This window comes from Dendrobates tinctorius, unplaced genomic scaffold (genome assembly GCF_039654945.1).
Source record: "Dendrobates tinctorius isolate UK_male_01 unplaced genomic scaffold, ASM3965494v1 ptg000143l, whole genome shotgun sequence".
NCBI lineage: Eukaryota > Metazoa > Chordata > Amphibia > Anura > Dendrobatidae > Dendrobates > Dendrobates tinctorius.
Window position 1 is genome coordinate 36617041 of NW_027361810.1, and position 17246 is coordinate 36634286.

Below are 17246 nucleotides of genomic sequence, written 5' to 3' on the forward strand. Positions count from 1 at the left end.
AAGTACGTGAAATCCATCAGGAAGGCAGACTTCAAGCTGCAGAATGGCATGATGTATTGAAAGGAAAAAAGGGAAGTTAGTTGATGACAAATTGCTGACTGACGCTAATGCATGGTAGAGAGTAGCAGCAGAATTGCATCATTCAGGAACCACTGAGAGATATGTGCAAAAACCAGGAAATGATTTTTACGTGTACAAGACATGGAAAGGTGTTAAGCCATCAGCGCCTCCACCATATGGAGAAAAGAGATATTGGACGTGTGTAGTCTGCTCTCAGCAGAATCCGCTGTACAGGGAAACCTGTGCAGTGTGTGGTGCGCCCCGCCCCTCCCTACAAGGAGAAGGCACCACTAGTCCAAGCATGCCCTTTCAGGATGCAAAAAAGGGGAAGGAATTCTCTCCTCCTCCCTCGTCACTTATCTCTTCTCCTCCTTCCTCTCTGTCACTCCCCTCTCCTCCTTCTGGTTCACACCCCACTCCTTCTTCATGCCACCTTTCTCTTCCTCCTGTTAGTTCTTTGTTACCAAGTGGGCCAACACCCAATCCAAACAATCTGGTGTCCTTGTATCCAGTGCTTACAGCACAAGGCACATTTTATGTCCCACGCACAGTACAACCAGTGTCAGTTATGGTATTGGGAGAAGAAACTGACAATCCCCCTACACATAGCGCTGCAGGCAGCCCTCAGACACAGCAGGGAGCAGACAGCTCAGCTTGGGCTGCAGGGGGGGATGCAGCAGTTGCAGCAGCTGAAAATGAGGAGACTCAGTACCAGACAGAGCTGCCAACATTTACACCATCATGGAACTTTAATGGAACTTTAATCCTAATCCAACGCAGCCTCAGGGAGGGAGGACATCCTCACACAAAAAGGCAACCTCTAAGTTCAAATATCACAACTACTCCTCTGATGAAGATGAAGGGGGAATATCATACATGCTGCCCAGTACTAGGGAAAGAAACCCACAAACACCAAAAAGACAGGGGCAGATAGAGGCAGCGCCCTTCCACTATGTGCACTTCACCCCAAGTCAGGTGACCAGTATCCTGAGTAATCTGCCAGACCCAGAGATGTATCCTATGCCATTTTACCGAATGAAGTAGAACCAGCAAACATATGCTGCAACCTGGATTGATCTCTGGGTCGTAATGGAAATAAAAGCAGGTGATGCATTCTGGCCAATCATGAAGGAACACTTCAAGCTTCCAGCAGAATTAGATGTGCACAGCTGGGAGTCAGGACCAAAGCTAATTGAGCAGCTCAGAGAGTGGGCCAAAGGTAGATTGGCAGGGCAAGCTCTCAGCCTACATGACATGAGCCAAGACAAGACAGAGTCTGTAGAGAAGTTTCATGGCAGAGTGATGAAAGTATTCCAAGATTTGGGTTTCACTGTTCATGATCAGAAACACAGACAAATGTTGGCACAGGCCTTTTGGCATGGACTAAGAGAACCAATCAGGAAACTACTGATAGTAGTCAGGCCTGAGTACAGGTCAATAGCAATGAATACCCTTCTCAGAGTAGCCAAAGGGATTGTGCCCCAACCAGGAGTGCGGAAGACAGCCCCCCTTATGGAGGCCACTGATGTGGAAGAGCAACCGCCCCGCAGAGACAGAAGATCTGTCAAGAATTACAACTGTGGCAAATTTGGCCATTTCTAGAACCAGTGCAGAGCACCCCCGCAACCCAAGACTTTGCCCAGAGGAACAGGCCAAAGGAAGAAACACAGAAAACAGTGAAGAACCCCGTCCATAGGACAGGGACAAGCCAGGTCTGCAAGGAACCACGTTCCTAACGTGTGAAACTCCATCGGTGGGACCAATACCCCAAATTTCCCTGAAAGTGGATGGAGTTGTCAGATCTTCTCTTATGGACACTGGTGCAGCCAGAAGTGTGATGAGACATATGGAACTCCCCGACCCCACCTGTCTATCAGAATCCTCTGTGTCTTGCGTGGGGATTGATGGTCAAGCCAGACATTCCCAGCTTACAAATCCCCTGAACGTGTGGACACAGCCAGGGCACTCCATCCTGTCCCAGTTTGTGGTATCAAGGACCTGCCCACTCAATCTGCTGGGAGTGGACCTACTGCAGAAGATGAAGGTGACCATAGTGTTCCAGGAAGATGGGACCGTGACACTTTCCTCATCCCTGACTCAAGAAGAATCAATCATGCTGGCAGCCTTGCAGGGGCCCCAAACAACCGATGCAGGCCTACCCCAGGAGGAGCTGGATGTAGTACCAGAAAATCTATGGTCCAAGGGACCCCAGGATGTGGGGAAACTTCAAGTTGCCCCGGTGCAGGTGGCACTCAAGCCAAGTACCCCATACCCATGCAAGGTCCAGTTTCCCTTGTCCATCACTCAGAGTCAAGCCGTCTCTGACCAACTGAAGGTCTTCCTGGCAATAGGAGGCATTGCTCCATGTACGTTGTCCTGCAATACCCTGCTTAAGGAGAACCAGCCTAGTTTAGAATGGTGCATGACCTGAGGGCTGTGAGCAAGGCTACGGTATTTGAAACCCCAATTGTGCCAAATCCGCACACTCTGCTCTTAAATGTGCCAGCCACAGCAACAGTGTTCACAGTGATTGACCTTTCCAACGTTTTTTCAGTGTTCCCCTTCACCTGGACAACCAGTTCCTGTTTGCCTTCATGCACCAAGGAGTGCAATACACATGGACAGTGATGCCCCAAGGGGCTCAAAATAGCCCTTCGCAGTTCACCAAAGCCATATCTTCCATCCTCGCTAACTGGATCACAGACCATGCAGAAGTTGTTCTTTTACAATACGTGGACGACTTGCTCCTGTGTGCAGCTGATGTCGATACATGCGCAGCCCATTCCTTGTCTCTCCTACACTACCTGGCGGAGCAGCAATGCAAAGTCCAGTGGAGTCAGAAGCGAGCTATGTTCCTGGGACACTGTATTGCTCAACAAACGAAACACCTGACAGATGACCGGATGGCCACTGTGGAGCAGATGGCACCCCCAACAACTCCAAAGATGCTGCAGGCCTTCCTTGGTTTAGTTTCAGATTGCAGAACTTGGATCCCTGATGCTTCAGTATTAATGCAGCCTCTGTACGATTGCATCAATGCAACCCTGTTCCTCCTGTCGGATGCAGCCTTCATTTCATTCAGGAAACTGAAAGACTCCATAGTCTCCGTGCCAGCACTAGGCCTCCCTGACTACGAGAAGTCATTCCGTCTTTATCTGATGTAAAAAGAAGGTCATGCAACTGGCGTCCTAACACAGATCCACGGAGGAAACCAGAGGCCTCTAGGCTACTTCTTAGTCCACCTGGATCCAGTTACAAGGGGAGCCCCCTCCTGCATGAGGGCAGTATTTGCAGCACACGCCCTCCTGGACCAGACTGCTGACATCATTTTTGGACATCCACTGGAGATCCTGGCTCCACACAACATCTCAGCAATTCTCAATCAAACCCAGCCGAAACATCTCTCCACCGCCAGACATATATGCCAACAGTGCTCTCTACTTTTGCCTGACAATTAGTGTTGAGCATTCCAATACGGCAAATATCGGGTATCGGCCGATATTCGCTGTATCGGAGTTCCGATACCGAGTTCTGATATTTTTACAATATCGAATACCGGAATCGGAAGTTCCCATAATGCAATGAGTCAGTTGTGTTAGCCATGTTAACTAATGGCATGGCTGTGATTGGCTGCTGAAATGATGTCATCAAGATGCGCAGTCTGTGCGGGCCTGCCGGGGATCTGTGCGGGCCTGCCGGGGGTCTGTACGGGCCTGCCGAGGGTCTGTGCGGGCTGCCGGGGGTCTGTGCGGGCCTTCCAGGGGTCTGTGTAGGCTGCCGGGGGTCTGTATGGGCCTGCTGGGGGTCTGTGCGGGCTGCCGGGTGTCTATGCGGGCCTGCCGGGGGTCTGTTCGGGCCTGCAGGGGTCTGTGCTGGCTGCCGGGGGTCTGTATGGGCCTGCTGGGGGTCTGTGCGGGCTGCCGGGGGTCTGTGCAGGCCTGCCGGGGGTCTGTGCGGGCTGCCGGGGGTCTGTGCGGGCCTGCCGGGGGTCTGTGCGGGCTGCCGGGGGTCTGTGCGGGCCTGCTGGGGGTCTGTGCGGGCTGTCGGGGGTCTGGGAGGGCCTGCCAGGGGTTGTGTGTGTGTGCAGGCATCGTAAGATGGGACTACAAGTCCCATCGGGCTATGCATGCTACAATGACAGTGATTGACACATTAGCCAATGATGGGACAGTAGTAGTCCCATCATCCGGCTAATGTGTTGAATGTGAAAGAAAAAAAAACATACATACTACATAAATACTACATACATACTACATACATACAACATTTATACAACATACATACATACATGCTTCATATATACTACATTCATACAACATACATACATACTAAATAAATACTACATATATACTACATTCATACTACATACATACTACATAATACATACATACTACATATATTCTACATTCATACAACATACATACATACATACTACATACTACATACATACTTCATATATACTACATTCATACAGCATACATACATACTACATAATACATATATACTACATTCATACAACATACATACATACTACATACTACATATATACTACATTCATACAACATACATACATACTATATACTACATATATACTACATTCATACAACATACATACATACTACATACTTACTACATACATGCAACATACATACAACATGCTACATACATACAACATACATACAACTTACATACTACATACATACTACATACAATAAATTCATACATTCATACAATACAAACATATAGACATACAGTACATATGACATAGAGTACATACTCACCATCACTTGTCACTTTGATCCCCGAAGCCAGTGTCATCTCACTGTAAAAAATATTAAAATAAACAACCAATATACTCCCTGATCTGCAGAAATCCACGAGTGTCCCACGACGATCTCCTGCAGTGCATTACTGAGAGGTTACTATAGTTCACTGGTCTCACTTTATGGCAAAAGCTGCGTGGGAACTTTCTCACACAGCAATGCCAAAAGTGAGACTAGGGACTATTTTTTTACAGTGGTGGAGGAATACAGTGCGGAAGGATACCTACATCCTGTCGTTGTATTCCTGGAGCCCCTAGAGAGCGGTCGCATCAGCTCATGCTGCTGTTCTCCACGGGAGATCGTCGTGGGACATTCGTGGATTTCTGCGGATCAGGGAGTATATTGGTTGTTTGTCATTTTAATATTTTTTACAGATGACACTGGCTTCTGGGATCAAAGTGACAAGTGATGGTGAGTATGTACTCTATGCTATATGTACTGTATGTCTATATGTATGTATTGTATGAATGTAAGAATGTATTGTATGTAGTATGTAGTATGTATGTAGTATGTATGTTGTATGTCTGTAGCATGTTTTATGTACGCTGTATGTATGTTGTATGTATGTACTATGTATGTATGTATGTTGTATGAATGTAGTATATATGTAGTATGTATGTATGTATGTTGTATGAATGTAGTATATATGTAGTATGTATGTTGTATGAATGTAGTATATATGAAGTATGTATGTAGTATGTAGTATGTATGTTGTATGAATGTAGTATATATGTAGTATGCATGTATGTATGTATGTTGTATGAATGTAGTATATATGTAGTATGTATGTAGTATGTAGTATGTATGTATGTATGTTGTATGAATGTAGTATATATGAAGTATGTATGTAGTATGTAGTATGTATGTATGTTGTATAAATGTTGTATATATGTAGTATGTATGGGTTTTTTTTTTTTACATTCAACACATTAGCCGGATGATGGGACTACTACTGTCCCATCATTGGCTAATGTGTCAATCACTGTCATTGTAGCAGGCATAGCCCGATGGGACTTGTAGTCCCATCGGACGATGCCTGCACACACGCACACAACCCCCAGCAGGCCAGCACAGACCCCCGGCAGGCCCGCACAGACCCCTGGCAGCCCGCACAGACCCCTGGCAGGCCCGTACAGACCCCCGGCAGGCCCGCACAGACCCCCGAGAGGTCCGTACAGACCCCGCTCGCACACACGCACAGTCTCCGCCCATGCACCGCCCACACTCTTCCCCCCTCCTGAACTGGATGTGCAAGGAAAGAAAGGGTTTATTTTCATTCCAATATTTGTGCCCCATTGACTCGCATGGGTTTCGGAATCGGCGATACCCGTTATTTTTGGGGTATCAGTCCGATCCAATCCAATCCGATATTTCCCGATATCGGAAGGTATCGCTCAAGACTACTGACAATGTCACCATCTCCAGATGCACTGTCCTCAATCCGGCAACTCTACTCCCACTCCCAAAGCGGGATGCGGATATGGACTATGTAGATATGGACTCTTCAGAACAAAATCCGCAGGATACCTTTCACAAGGATCTGGATTTTCTCCGCCCTGACGACCATGATTGTTTGCATCATGCAACAGGAAACAGCAGCATTACCTAATGTGGTGGATGAGCCACTGACCCACCCAGAGTTGATTCTCTACGTAGATGGCTCCAGAATTGCAGATGATGAAGGAAGATTCCACATGGGATGCGCAGTGACCAGCAATCAAGAAATCCTATGGTCCAGAAGTTTGTTGCCTAGTTCATCAGCCCAAGAAGCGGAATTGAAAGCGCTGACGAAGGACTGCCAGATTGCGAAGGGCAAAACTGCAAATGTCTATACTGATTCCACGTACTCGCATGGCATAGCACACGATATTGGGCCCATCTGGGCTGCGAGGGACTTCATCACAGCAAATGGGACATCCATGAAGCATCATGCAGCCATCAGGGACCTGCTGGATGCACTCCAACTTCCAAAGGTGGTGGCAGTGTTAAAGGTCAAGGCACACGGAAAACTGGAAACTGAACACAGTAGAGGCACTGGGCAATAACATGGCGGACATGGCAGGCAAAGAAGCAGCGAAAAGACAATATAGAGAGGTGGGAGAGGTCATAGAGCCAGATAGCTACTATATGGTGACTGAGGACAAGAAACCTGACAAAATGACGTCCTGGGATCTGTTCAAAAAGTTACAGGACCAGGCTCCAAAGAAGAAGAAGGAAAGCTGGATGCAGAAGGGGCAACACATGAAGGAGGAAGGGTATACGCAATGGATTCCAAACCCTGTCTACGTCAAAGCATTGGACTCCAAACCCTGTCTACCTCGAAGCATGTACCCAATGGTGGTTCAATGGGCACATGGGCCCACGCACAGATCGAAGACACAGATGAATGATCTGATCGGTGCTTACTGATTTCCACCCTAAGAGCCAAATTTACTAGCAGCTGTTTGACCTGCGTCAAATGCAACCCTGGACGAGTGGAAAGAGTTCCCCCACATCTGACCAGACCATTATACCCCTTCCAGAGGATCCAGATCGACAACATCCAGATGCCACCAAGTGGAGGATTTGAGTATGCCCTAGTGGTCATGGATGTGTTCTCAGGATGGCCAGAAGCTTTTCCAGTGAGGAACCAGTCAGTGAAGACTACTGCAAAGAAGCTGCTCTCAGAGATAGTGTGCAGATACGGAGTTCCAGAAGTGATAGTGATTAGGGACCCGCATTCACAGCAAACTTGACACGAGAGATCTGGTCAGCAGTAGGGTCAAATTTAGGCCTACACACTCCCCACCATCCCCAAAATAGCGGAGAGATAGAAAGACTAAATGGGATACTTAAGAACAGGATGCTGAAAGTTGCCCAAGAGACAAACAATCCATGGCATTAGACACTCCCAATCACACTGTTTAGTGTAAGGCACACTCACTCCCAGAGGCCCAGAAAAGCTGTCACCAACCATATGAAATTTTGTTTGGGTCAAGTCCCAGGTTAGGGGTATTATTCCCTCAGCAGTTGACTATGCAATATGATACCTTGTCTGCTTATGTAGTTGAACTCACCAAGAAACTTGCTAATGTCCATTCTCGAGTTTTTTCTTCATTGCTAGATCCAGATTCAGTACCTGGTATGCACTCCCTGCAGCCAGGAGACTGAGTGTTGGTGAAAAAAGTTTGTAAGCAGAATGCTCAATCCCAGATTTGATGGCCCTCTCCAAGTGCTGCTGATGACAGCAACCTGGAGGGAAGACCCACTTCGATCCACACATCGCATTACAAGAAAGCTCCCATACCAGAAGATACACCCAAGCCAGAATTATGCTGTGGATGCCCTACCTGACCGAATAAATGACCTACCTGATGAAGAATATACACCGCTGACTACACATACTGTTGACAAAGAGACTTTGATTGCAACAAACCCCCATTAGGGACAGATCTCCTGACCGCCCATTTGCGAAAGTCTGTACGGAGGGGGGTGTATGCCAGGGCCGGACTGGGACTAAAATTCAGTCCTGGCATTTGAAGTTACACAGGCCCACTAGTCACATGGTGACTATATAATATCTTTGTACACTTGTAGTTTACAAGAAGTGAGAGGAGATTAACACGATTATATAACATGTAGTCACAGCTGTGCCCATTATTTCAGCTCAGTCCTATTTATTGCTTTTAGGTACAGTACTCCTCCCAAAGCTCTGTCCCCTTTTGTATGCATGATTACAGAATTCCTGGCAGAACTTCTCTCTATTGGGCAACCAGACCCCCTGGTCATAGCCACCCCTATCATACCTCCCAACTTTTGAAGAAGGGAAAGATGGACAAAGACTGCGGCGCGCACAGCGCGCCGCTGCAAATTTTGGCCACGCCCAGCCACACCCATTTCACAACTAGTCACACCCATGTCCACACCTAATCGCACCCATTTAGCACTGCTGATCACACTGACTGGTACTGAGGGCACAGTGGCTGGCATTATGGGCACACTGACTGGCACTAAGGAAGAGAGAAAACAGAGAGAGAGAGAAAAAAGAAAACAGAGCGAGAAAGAAAGGGGAAAGAAAGAAAGAACAGTGAGAGACAAAGAAAGAACAGTGAGAGACAGAGAAAGAACAGAGAGAGAAAGAAAGAACAGAGAGAGACAGAGAAAGAACAGAGAGAGAAAGAAAAAGGGGAAAGAAAGAACGGAGAGAGACAGAGAAAGAACAGAGAGAAAGAAAGAAGTAAAGAAAAGAAAGAAAGAACAGAGAGAAAGAGAGGAAAGAAAAAGAAAGAAAGAGGGGAAGAAAGAACAGAGAGAGAAAAAAGAAAGATTAGAGAGAGAAAAAAGAAAGATTAGAGAGAGAAAGAAAGAACAGAGAGAGAAAGAAAGAACAGAGAGAGAAAGAAAATGAGGGAAAGACAGAACAGAGAATGAAAGAACAGAGAAAGAAAGAAAAAGAGGGAAAGAAATAAAGAAAGATTCTACAAAGATACTATAGCAGCCCGGCTCCCATTGTAGTGCCCACCTGAGCCTCCCAGTGCAGGACATATCATGATCCGCTCACATGGCCGGCATCCCCGATTCCAAGGCGATCCTGCTGTCTGCGCTGTCGGAGGAGGACATGGTGATGGATCTGAAGCATTCCTGGTTCCGTCACAATCTCCTCAAGAAATTATCTCATTTCCGGTTAGCTTCCAGCACATCACTTCCGGTGGAACGTCATGTGTGAGTTTTAAAATGCTCCTCGGGGCTCCGCCGTGTACTCCTGTGTCCGTGGGAAAAGCCCGCTTTGTATGCTTTGTACACACTTGGCTCCGCTCCGTACATCCCGTACACATATGGCTCCACTCCGTACACACCCGTCTCCGCTCCGTATACCCCATACACACGCGGCTCCGCTCCGTACACCTCGTACACACACGGCTCCACTCCGTACACCTCGTACACGCGGGGCTCCTCTCCGTACACCTCGTACACGCGCGGCTCCACTCAGTACAACTCGTACACGCGGGGCTCCTCTCCGTCCACCTCGTACACACGGCTCCTCCCCGTACACCTCGTACACGCGCGGCTCCGCTCCGTACACCCCGTACACGCGCGGCTCCGCTCCATACACCCCGTACACGCGCGGCTCCGCTCCGTCCACCTCGTACACGCGCGGCTCCGCTCCGTCCACCTCGTACGCGCGGCTCCTCTCCGTACACCTCGTACACGCGCGGCTCCGCTCCGTACACCTCGTACACACGGCTCCGCTCCGTACACCTCGTACACACGGCTCCGCTCCGTACACCTCGTACACACGGCTCCGCTCCGTACACCTCGTACACACACGGCTCCGCTCCGTACACCTCGTACACACACGGCTCGTCTCCGTACACCTCGTACACACGGCTCCGCTCCGTACACCTCGAACACGCGCGGCTCCTCTCCGTACACCTCGTACACGCGCGGCTCCTCTCCGTACACCTCGTACACGCGCGGCTCCTCTCCGTACACCTCGTACACGCGCGGCTCCTCTCCGTACACCTCGTACACGCGCGGCTCCTCTCCGTACACCTCGTACACGCGCGGCTCCGCTCCGTACACCTCGTACACGCGCGGCTCCGCTCCGTACACCTCGCACACGCGCGGCTCCTCTCCGTACACCTCGCACACGCGCGGCTCCGCTCCGTACACCTCGTACACGCGCGGCTCCGCTCCGTACACCTCGTACACGCGCGGCTCCGCTCCGTACACCTCGTACACGCGCGGCTCCGCTCCGTACACCTCGCACACGCGCGGCTCCGCTCCGTACACCTCGCACACGCGCGGCTCCGCTCCGTACACCTCGCACACGCGCGGCTCCGCTCCGTACACCTCGCACACGCGCGGCTCCGCTCCGTACACCTCGCACACGCGCGGCTCCGCTCCGTACACCTCGTACACGCGGGGCTCCTCTCCGTACACCTCGTACACGCGCGGCTCCTCTCCGTACACCTCGTACACGCGCGGCTCCTCTCCGTACACCTCGTACACGCGCGGCTCCGCTCCGTACACCTCGTACACACACGGCTCCACTCCGTACACCTCGTACACGCGGGGCTCCTCTCCGTACACCTCGTACACGCGCGGCTCCACTCAGTACAACTCGTACACGCGGGGCTCCTCTCCGTCCACCTCGTACACACGGCTCCTCCCCGTACACCTCGTACACGCGCGGCTCCGCTCCGTACACCCCGTACACGCGCGGCTCCGCTCCATACACCCCGTACACGCGCGGCTCCGCTCCGTCCACCTCGTACACGCGCGGCTCCGCTCCGTCCACCTCGTACGCGCGGCTCCTCTCCGTACACCTCGTACACGCGCGGCTCCGCTCCGTACACCTCGTACACACGGCTCCGCTCCGTACACCTCGTACACACGGCTCCGCTCCGTACACCTCGTACACACGGCTCCGCTCCGTACACCTCGTACACACACGGCTCCGCTCCGTACACCTCGTACACACACGGCTCGTCTCCGTACACCTCGTACACACGGCTCCGCTCCGTACACCTCGAACACGCGCGGCTCCTCTCCGTACACCTCGTACACGCGCGGCTCCTCTCCGTACACCTCGTACACGCGCGGCTCCTCTCCGTACACCTCGTACACGCGCGGCTCCTCTCCGTACACCTCGTACACGCGCGGCTCCTCTCCGTACACCTCGTACACGCGCGGCTCCGCTCCGTACACCTCGTACACGCGCGGCTCCGCTCCGTACACCTCGCACACGCGCGGCTCCTCTCCGTACACCTCGCACACGCGCGGCTCCGCTCCGTACACCTCGTACACGCGCGGCTCCGCTCCGTACACCTCGTACACGCGCGGCTCCGCTCCGTACACCTCGTACACGCGCGGCTCCGCTCCGTACACCTCGCACACGCGCGGCTCCGCTCCGTACACCTCGCACACGCGCGGCTCCGCTCCGTACACCTCGCACACGCGCGGCTCCGCTCCGTACAACTCGCACACGCGCGGCTCCGCTCCGTACACCTCGCACACGCGCGGCTCCGCTCCGTACACCTCGCACACGCGCGGCTCCGCTCCGTACACCTCGCACACGCGCGGCTCCGCTCCGTACACCTCGCACACGCGCGGCTCCGCTCCGTACACCTCGCACACGCGCGGCTCCGCTCCGTACACCTCGCACACGCGCGGCTCCGCTCCGTACAGCTCGCACACGCGCGGCTCCGCTCCGTACACCTCGTACACGCGCGGCTCCGCTCCGTACACCTCGTACACCCACGGCTCCGTTCCGTACACCTCGTACACACGCGGCTCCGCTCCGTACACCTCGTACACACACGGCTCCGCTCCGTACACCTCGTACACACGCGGCACCGCTCCGTACACCTCGTACACACACGGCTCCGCGCCATACACCTCGTACACACACGGCTCCGCTCCGTACACCTCGTACACACGCGGCTCCGCTCCGTACAGCTCGTACACACACGGCTCCGCTCCGTACACCTCATACACACACGGCTCCGCTCCGTACACCTCGTACACCCGCGGCTCCGCTCTGTACACCTCGTACACCCACGGCTCTGTTCCGTACACCTCGTACACACGGCTCCGCTCCGTACACCTCGTACACACACGGCTCCGCTCCGTACACCTCATACACACACAGCTCTGCTACATCCACACTGTAAATCCTGACCCCACACATACTTACCTCAACCAGCACCATGACAACAGCAAAGCAGAGTCTTGCAGACGGTAGAGGCAAGGCTGAGCGCACAGGACCTGTGATGAGGTCACAGGAGGGGCGGAGTCAGGGGTGACATGATCGGGGGTCTGGACAAAGGCTCCTGATCATGTGACCCCCCTGACTCCTCCCCTCCTGTGACCTCATCACAGGTCCTGCGAACAGAGCGAGCAGGCAAGCGAGTGCGACGCTGTGAGTGGCTGCGGAGGGGAGGGGGTCTCATGCTAAGGCGAGGATGGGGTGCGTGGGGGCTTATCTCCCTGCAGTGCGGGAGGAACTTGAAACTATCACCGCCGTGCCTGCAGAGGGCCGGCGGCAGGAGCAACAGTGGCCGCAGCCGCTGGCAAGCGGCCAGATGATCGGGCGCTGCCGCCCGCGGCCCACGTGACAGCGGCCCAGCGGGAAAATGCCCGGTTGGTTATATGGCCAATCTGGGCCTGGTGTATGCACTAGGCATGCGTCAGCCCACTGGCAGCATAAAAGAGTTCCAGCACTTTGGGACAGGAGGCTAGGTTTAGGGCAAGTGATATCTAAGGAGGGATTGTGATGGAAATATATACATTTCATATAGACCTCACTTGCATGTGTACTCCTATATACTCATATATAATCACAGCTAATATATACACTGTAATATATACACTATAATCCACTGCTTTAAAATGGCTGCCACAAACCATACATTTCTTAGGGGTTTTTCCAAGATAAGAAAAGAGGAAGAACACCAGATGTGCTAAAGTGATGAGCAGATGTCTCAACTAGTTTCAAGAGTTACACTTTAGTTACTTAATCAGCCTCTTGCCATGCATTGATCACGATATATTCCATATACTCAAACAGCCAATAACATTGAAGCTTGACAATATGGTAATTAACTAACCACTCCTTTCTATACGTAATTATAAAACCATGTATGTGCAATAAACCATCAGAGTATTGATAGAATGCTATCCTGTAACCATGGGTGTACAGTGTCATTCTTTGAGCGCTCAAAATTCTCAGTTTAATTGGGAGCGGCCGCAGCACACACAAGGATAGATTTATCCTAACCAAATTTCCCTAACAGTAATAGTAAAAGTAAATAACATAGGGCACTTAGTTGATACTATTTTGTTCAAAAAAGAGTAAAAGTCTTCCCACCACAACAAAGTGTACCCAATCGGGATGGTCCCTAATTCTTGCAGTTCACCCCGCTATGTGTTAGCACACCTCAATATAGACAGGAGCAGAGTAAATCCAGACCTGACTGTTTTGCACCAACCTGTGGAAAGCTATATAGGCAAGATAAAAGATGTTCTGCCCCGTCTATTTTGAGATCTGCTGACACATAGCGAGGTGAAGAGTTAGGATCCATTATGAATGGGTTCACCTTGTCATGGTGGGATGGTGTTTATGCTCATTTGATCAAAATAGTGTAAACTAAGTATCCTATGTTATTTACATGTACTACTAATAATTATTTACTAAGCATATTTTTTGGACTATGAGACGCACTTTTTATCCCCAAAATTTGGGGTGAAAATGGGGGTGCGCCTTATAGACAAATGTAGCTTACTGGGTAAGGGGGCTGCGGCAGGTGTCAGGCAATGCTGTGGGCCCTGGGTTGGGAGGAGTGGGTGTTTGGCGGTGGGACGCTGCGAGTCCCATGCTGGTAGGAGCGGGGTGTTCAGCGGTGCTCGGTGGTGCAGGGGCTCCACCAACATTTTATAAAAGCTCAGAGTCCCTGCAGTTCCATGGATTCAATGCAATGGACCCAGGAAAATGGCCGCCAGAGGCAGAGCCTGCCCAGATTGAAAATTTGAAATCTCGGGAGCCGAGATCTCGGTACCACTGAGTCCACCGCATTAAAACCATGGAAGGCAGGAGCTCCGGGCTTTCACATAATGTCTGCATAACCCCCGCACCATCGAGTACCGCTGAGCAATCCCTTCTTCTATCCTGGGATGGGACTCGCAGCATCACCCCGCAGCATTGCACCTCTGAACACCTCCTGTGACCCTACTCCAGCACCGCCACCGGTAAGCTGAACCCCCATTTGACACATTAAATTTTTTTCCCTATTTTCTCCTGAAAATTTAGGGTTCGACTTACGGCCCAAAGGGTCTTACAGTTGTGGCCAAAAGTATTGACACCCCTGCAATTCTGTCAGATAATACTCAGTTTCTTCCTGAAAATGATTGCAAACACAAATTCTTTGGTATTATCTTCATTTAATTTGTCTTAAATGAAAAAACACAAAAGAGAATGAAGCCAAAGCAAAACATTGATCATTTCACACAAAACTCCAAAAATGGGCCAGACAAAAGTATTGGCACCCTCAGCCTAATACTTGGTTGCACAACCTTTAGCCAAAATATCTGCGATCAACCGCTTCCGGTAACCATCAATGAGTTTCTTACAATGCTCTGCTGGAATTTTATACCATTCTTCTTTGGCAAACTGCTCCTGGTCCCTGATATTTGAAGGGTGCCTTCTCCAAACTGCCATTTTTAGATCTCTCCACAGGTGTTCTATGGAATTCAGGTCTGGACTCATTGCTGGCCACCTTAGAAGTCTCCAGTGCTTTCTCTCAAACCATTTTTTAGTACTTTTTGAAGTGTGTTTTGGGTCATTGTCCTGCTGGAAGACCCATGACCTCTGAGGGAGACACAGCTTTCTCACACTGGGCCCTACATTATGCTGCAAAATTTGTTGGTAGTCTACACACTTCATAATGCCATGCACACGGTCAAGCAGTCCAGTGCCAGAGGCAGCAAAGCAACCCCAAAACATCAGGAAACCTCCGCCATGTTTGACTGTAGGAACCGTGTTCTTTTCTTTGAATGCCTCTTTTTTTCTCCTTTAAACATTATGTTGATGCCTTTGCCTAAAAAGCTCTACTTTTGTCTCATCTGACCAGAGAACATTCTTCCAAAACGTTTTAGGCTTTTTCAGGTAAGTTTTGGAAAACTCCAGCCTGGCTTTTTTATGTCTCGGGGTAAGAAGTGGGGTCTTCCTGGGTCTCCTACCATACAGTCCCTTTTCATTCAGACGCCGATGGATAGTACGGGTTGACACTGTTGTACCCTTGGACTGCAGGGCAGCTTGAACTTGTTTGGAAGTTAGTCGAGGTTCTTTATCCAACATCCGCACAATCTTGCGTTGAAATCTCTTGTCAATTTTTATTTTCCGTCCACATCTAGGGAGGTTAGCCACAGTGCCATGGGCTTTAAACTTCTTGATGACACTGCGCACGGTAGACACAGGAACATTCAGGTCTTTGGAGATGGACTTGTAGCCTTGAGATTGCTCATGCTTCCTCACAGTTTGGCTTCTCAAGTCCTCAGACAGTTCTTTGGTCTTCTTTCTTTTCTCCATGCTCAATGTGGTACACACAAGGACACAGGACAGAGGTTGAGTCAACTTGAATCCATGTCAACTGGCTGCAAGTGTGATTTAGTTATTGCCAACACCTGTTAGGTGCCACAGGTAAGTTACAGGTGCTGTTAATTGCACAAATTAGAGAAGCATCACATGATTTTTCAAACAGTGCCAATACCTTTGTCCACCCTCTTTGTTATGTTTGGTGTGGAATTATATCCAACTTGGCTTTAGGACAATTCTTTTTGTGTTTTTTCATTTAAGACAAATTAATTGAAGATAATAATACCAAAGAATTTGTGTTTGCAATCATTTTCAGGAAGAAACTGAGTATTATCTGTCAGAATTGCAGGGGTGTCAATACTTTTTGCCACAACTGTATAGTCCAAAAAATACGGTACTTACTTCAGGGCATTTGCTTATTTTCTTTTTATTCTACATTTTGCCCATCTGAGAGCAGCATAAAGTAGGAGCTAAGATCCTGATTCCAGCGATGTGTCACTTACCTGGCGTTTGCTATCATTTTGATAAAATCACTGTTTTGTCTACCGCAGATATAGCAGTTTTTTGAATGTAGAGCTCTGTACAACCCTGCCCTCACCACCGATTGGTAGTTTTCTGCCTATGCACAGTGCACACAGAAATTTGCCAATCAGTTGTGGGGGCGGGGCTATACAGAGCTCATGAATATGGTGGACTATATGGCACTAGAATTACTAGTCCTATAGTGATAATCGCCTGCTAATAAAACAGTGATTTTTTTTTTCAAAACTACACTAAGGATCCTAATATGTGACACATCGCTGCAATCAGAGTCTCTGTCTCTAAATTATGCTGCTCTCAGATTAGGTGACAAAAATCTGGTGACATATTCCCTTTAATTCAAAGAGACTGAGCTGCCATATGCCAAACACAACTCCTGAAACTATAGAGCTGCGCCTGGAAACAATGATGGAGATGGGATTGATGGGATTACTGGAGTCGGCGTTACATTAAGAATAAGCAAAGTAAAACAATTTCTGTGGCCACATTGGTGTCTCAAATATTTTTTTCATCATAATGGTGAGGTGCGTATAAGGTTTTTTTTTTTTTTCAAATAATGAGACAGAACATAATAAGGGACATTAAATTCCAGAGGAAAAAAACCTGTGAATAGACAAACTTGAATTTTGTCTGATCTGCTCTTCACTACTTCCTAGTACAACTCGGGGTTTACGTGATCAGGAACATCAATGTTAATGATCCTAGCTGTACATGGGATTCATGGAAGTCTAATGCTAAAAGGTCTAAAG

The 17246-nt window shown here is 49.7% G+C and overlaps 1 protein-coding gene across 1 annotated transcript in view; it reads right to left on the reverse strand.

Moving 5' to 3' along the window:
- LOC141049367 (sodium channel protein type 2 subunit alpha-like) overlaps nucleotides 1-17246 on the reverse strand; it is a 262445-nt gene that overhangs the window by 155756 nt on the left and 89443 nt on the right. The gene's annotated exons all lie outside the window — the stretch shown is intronic.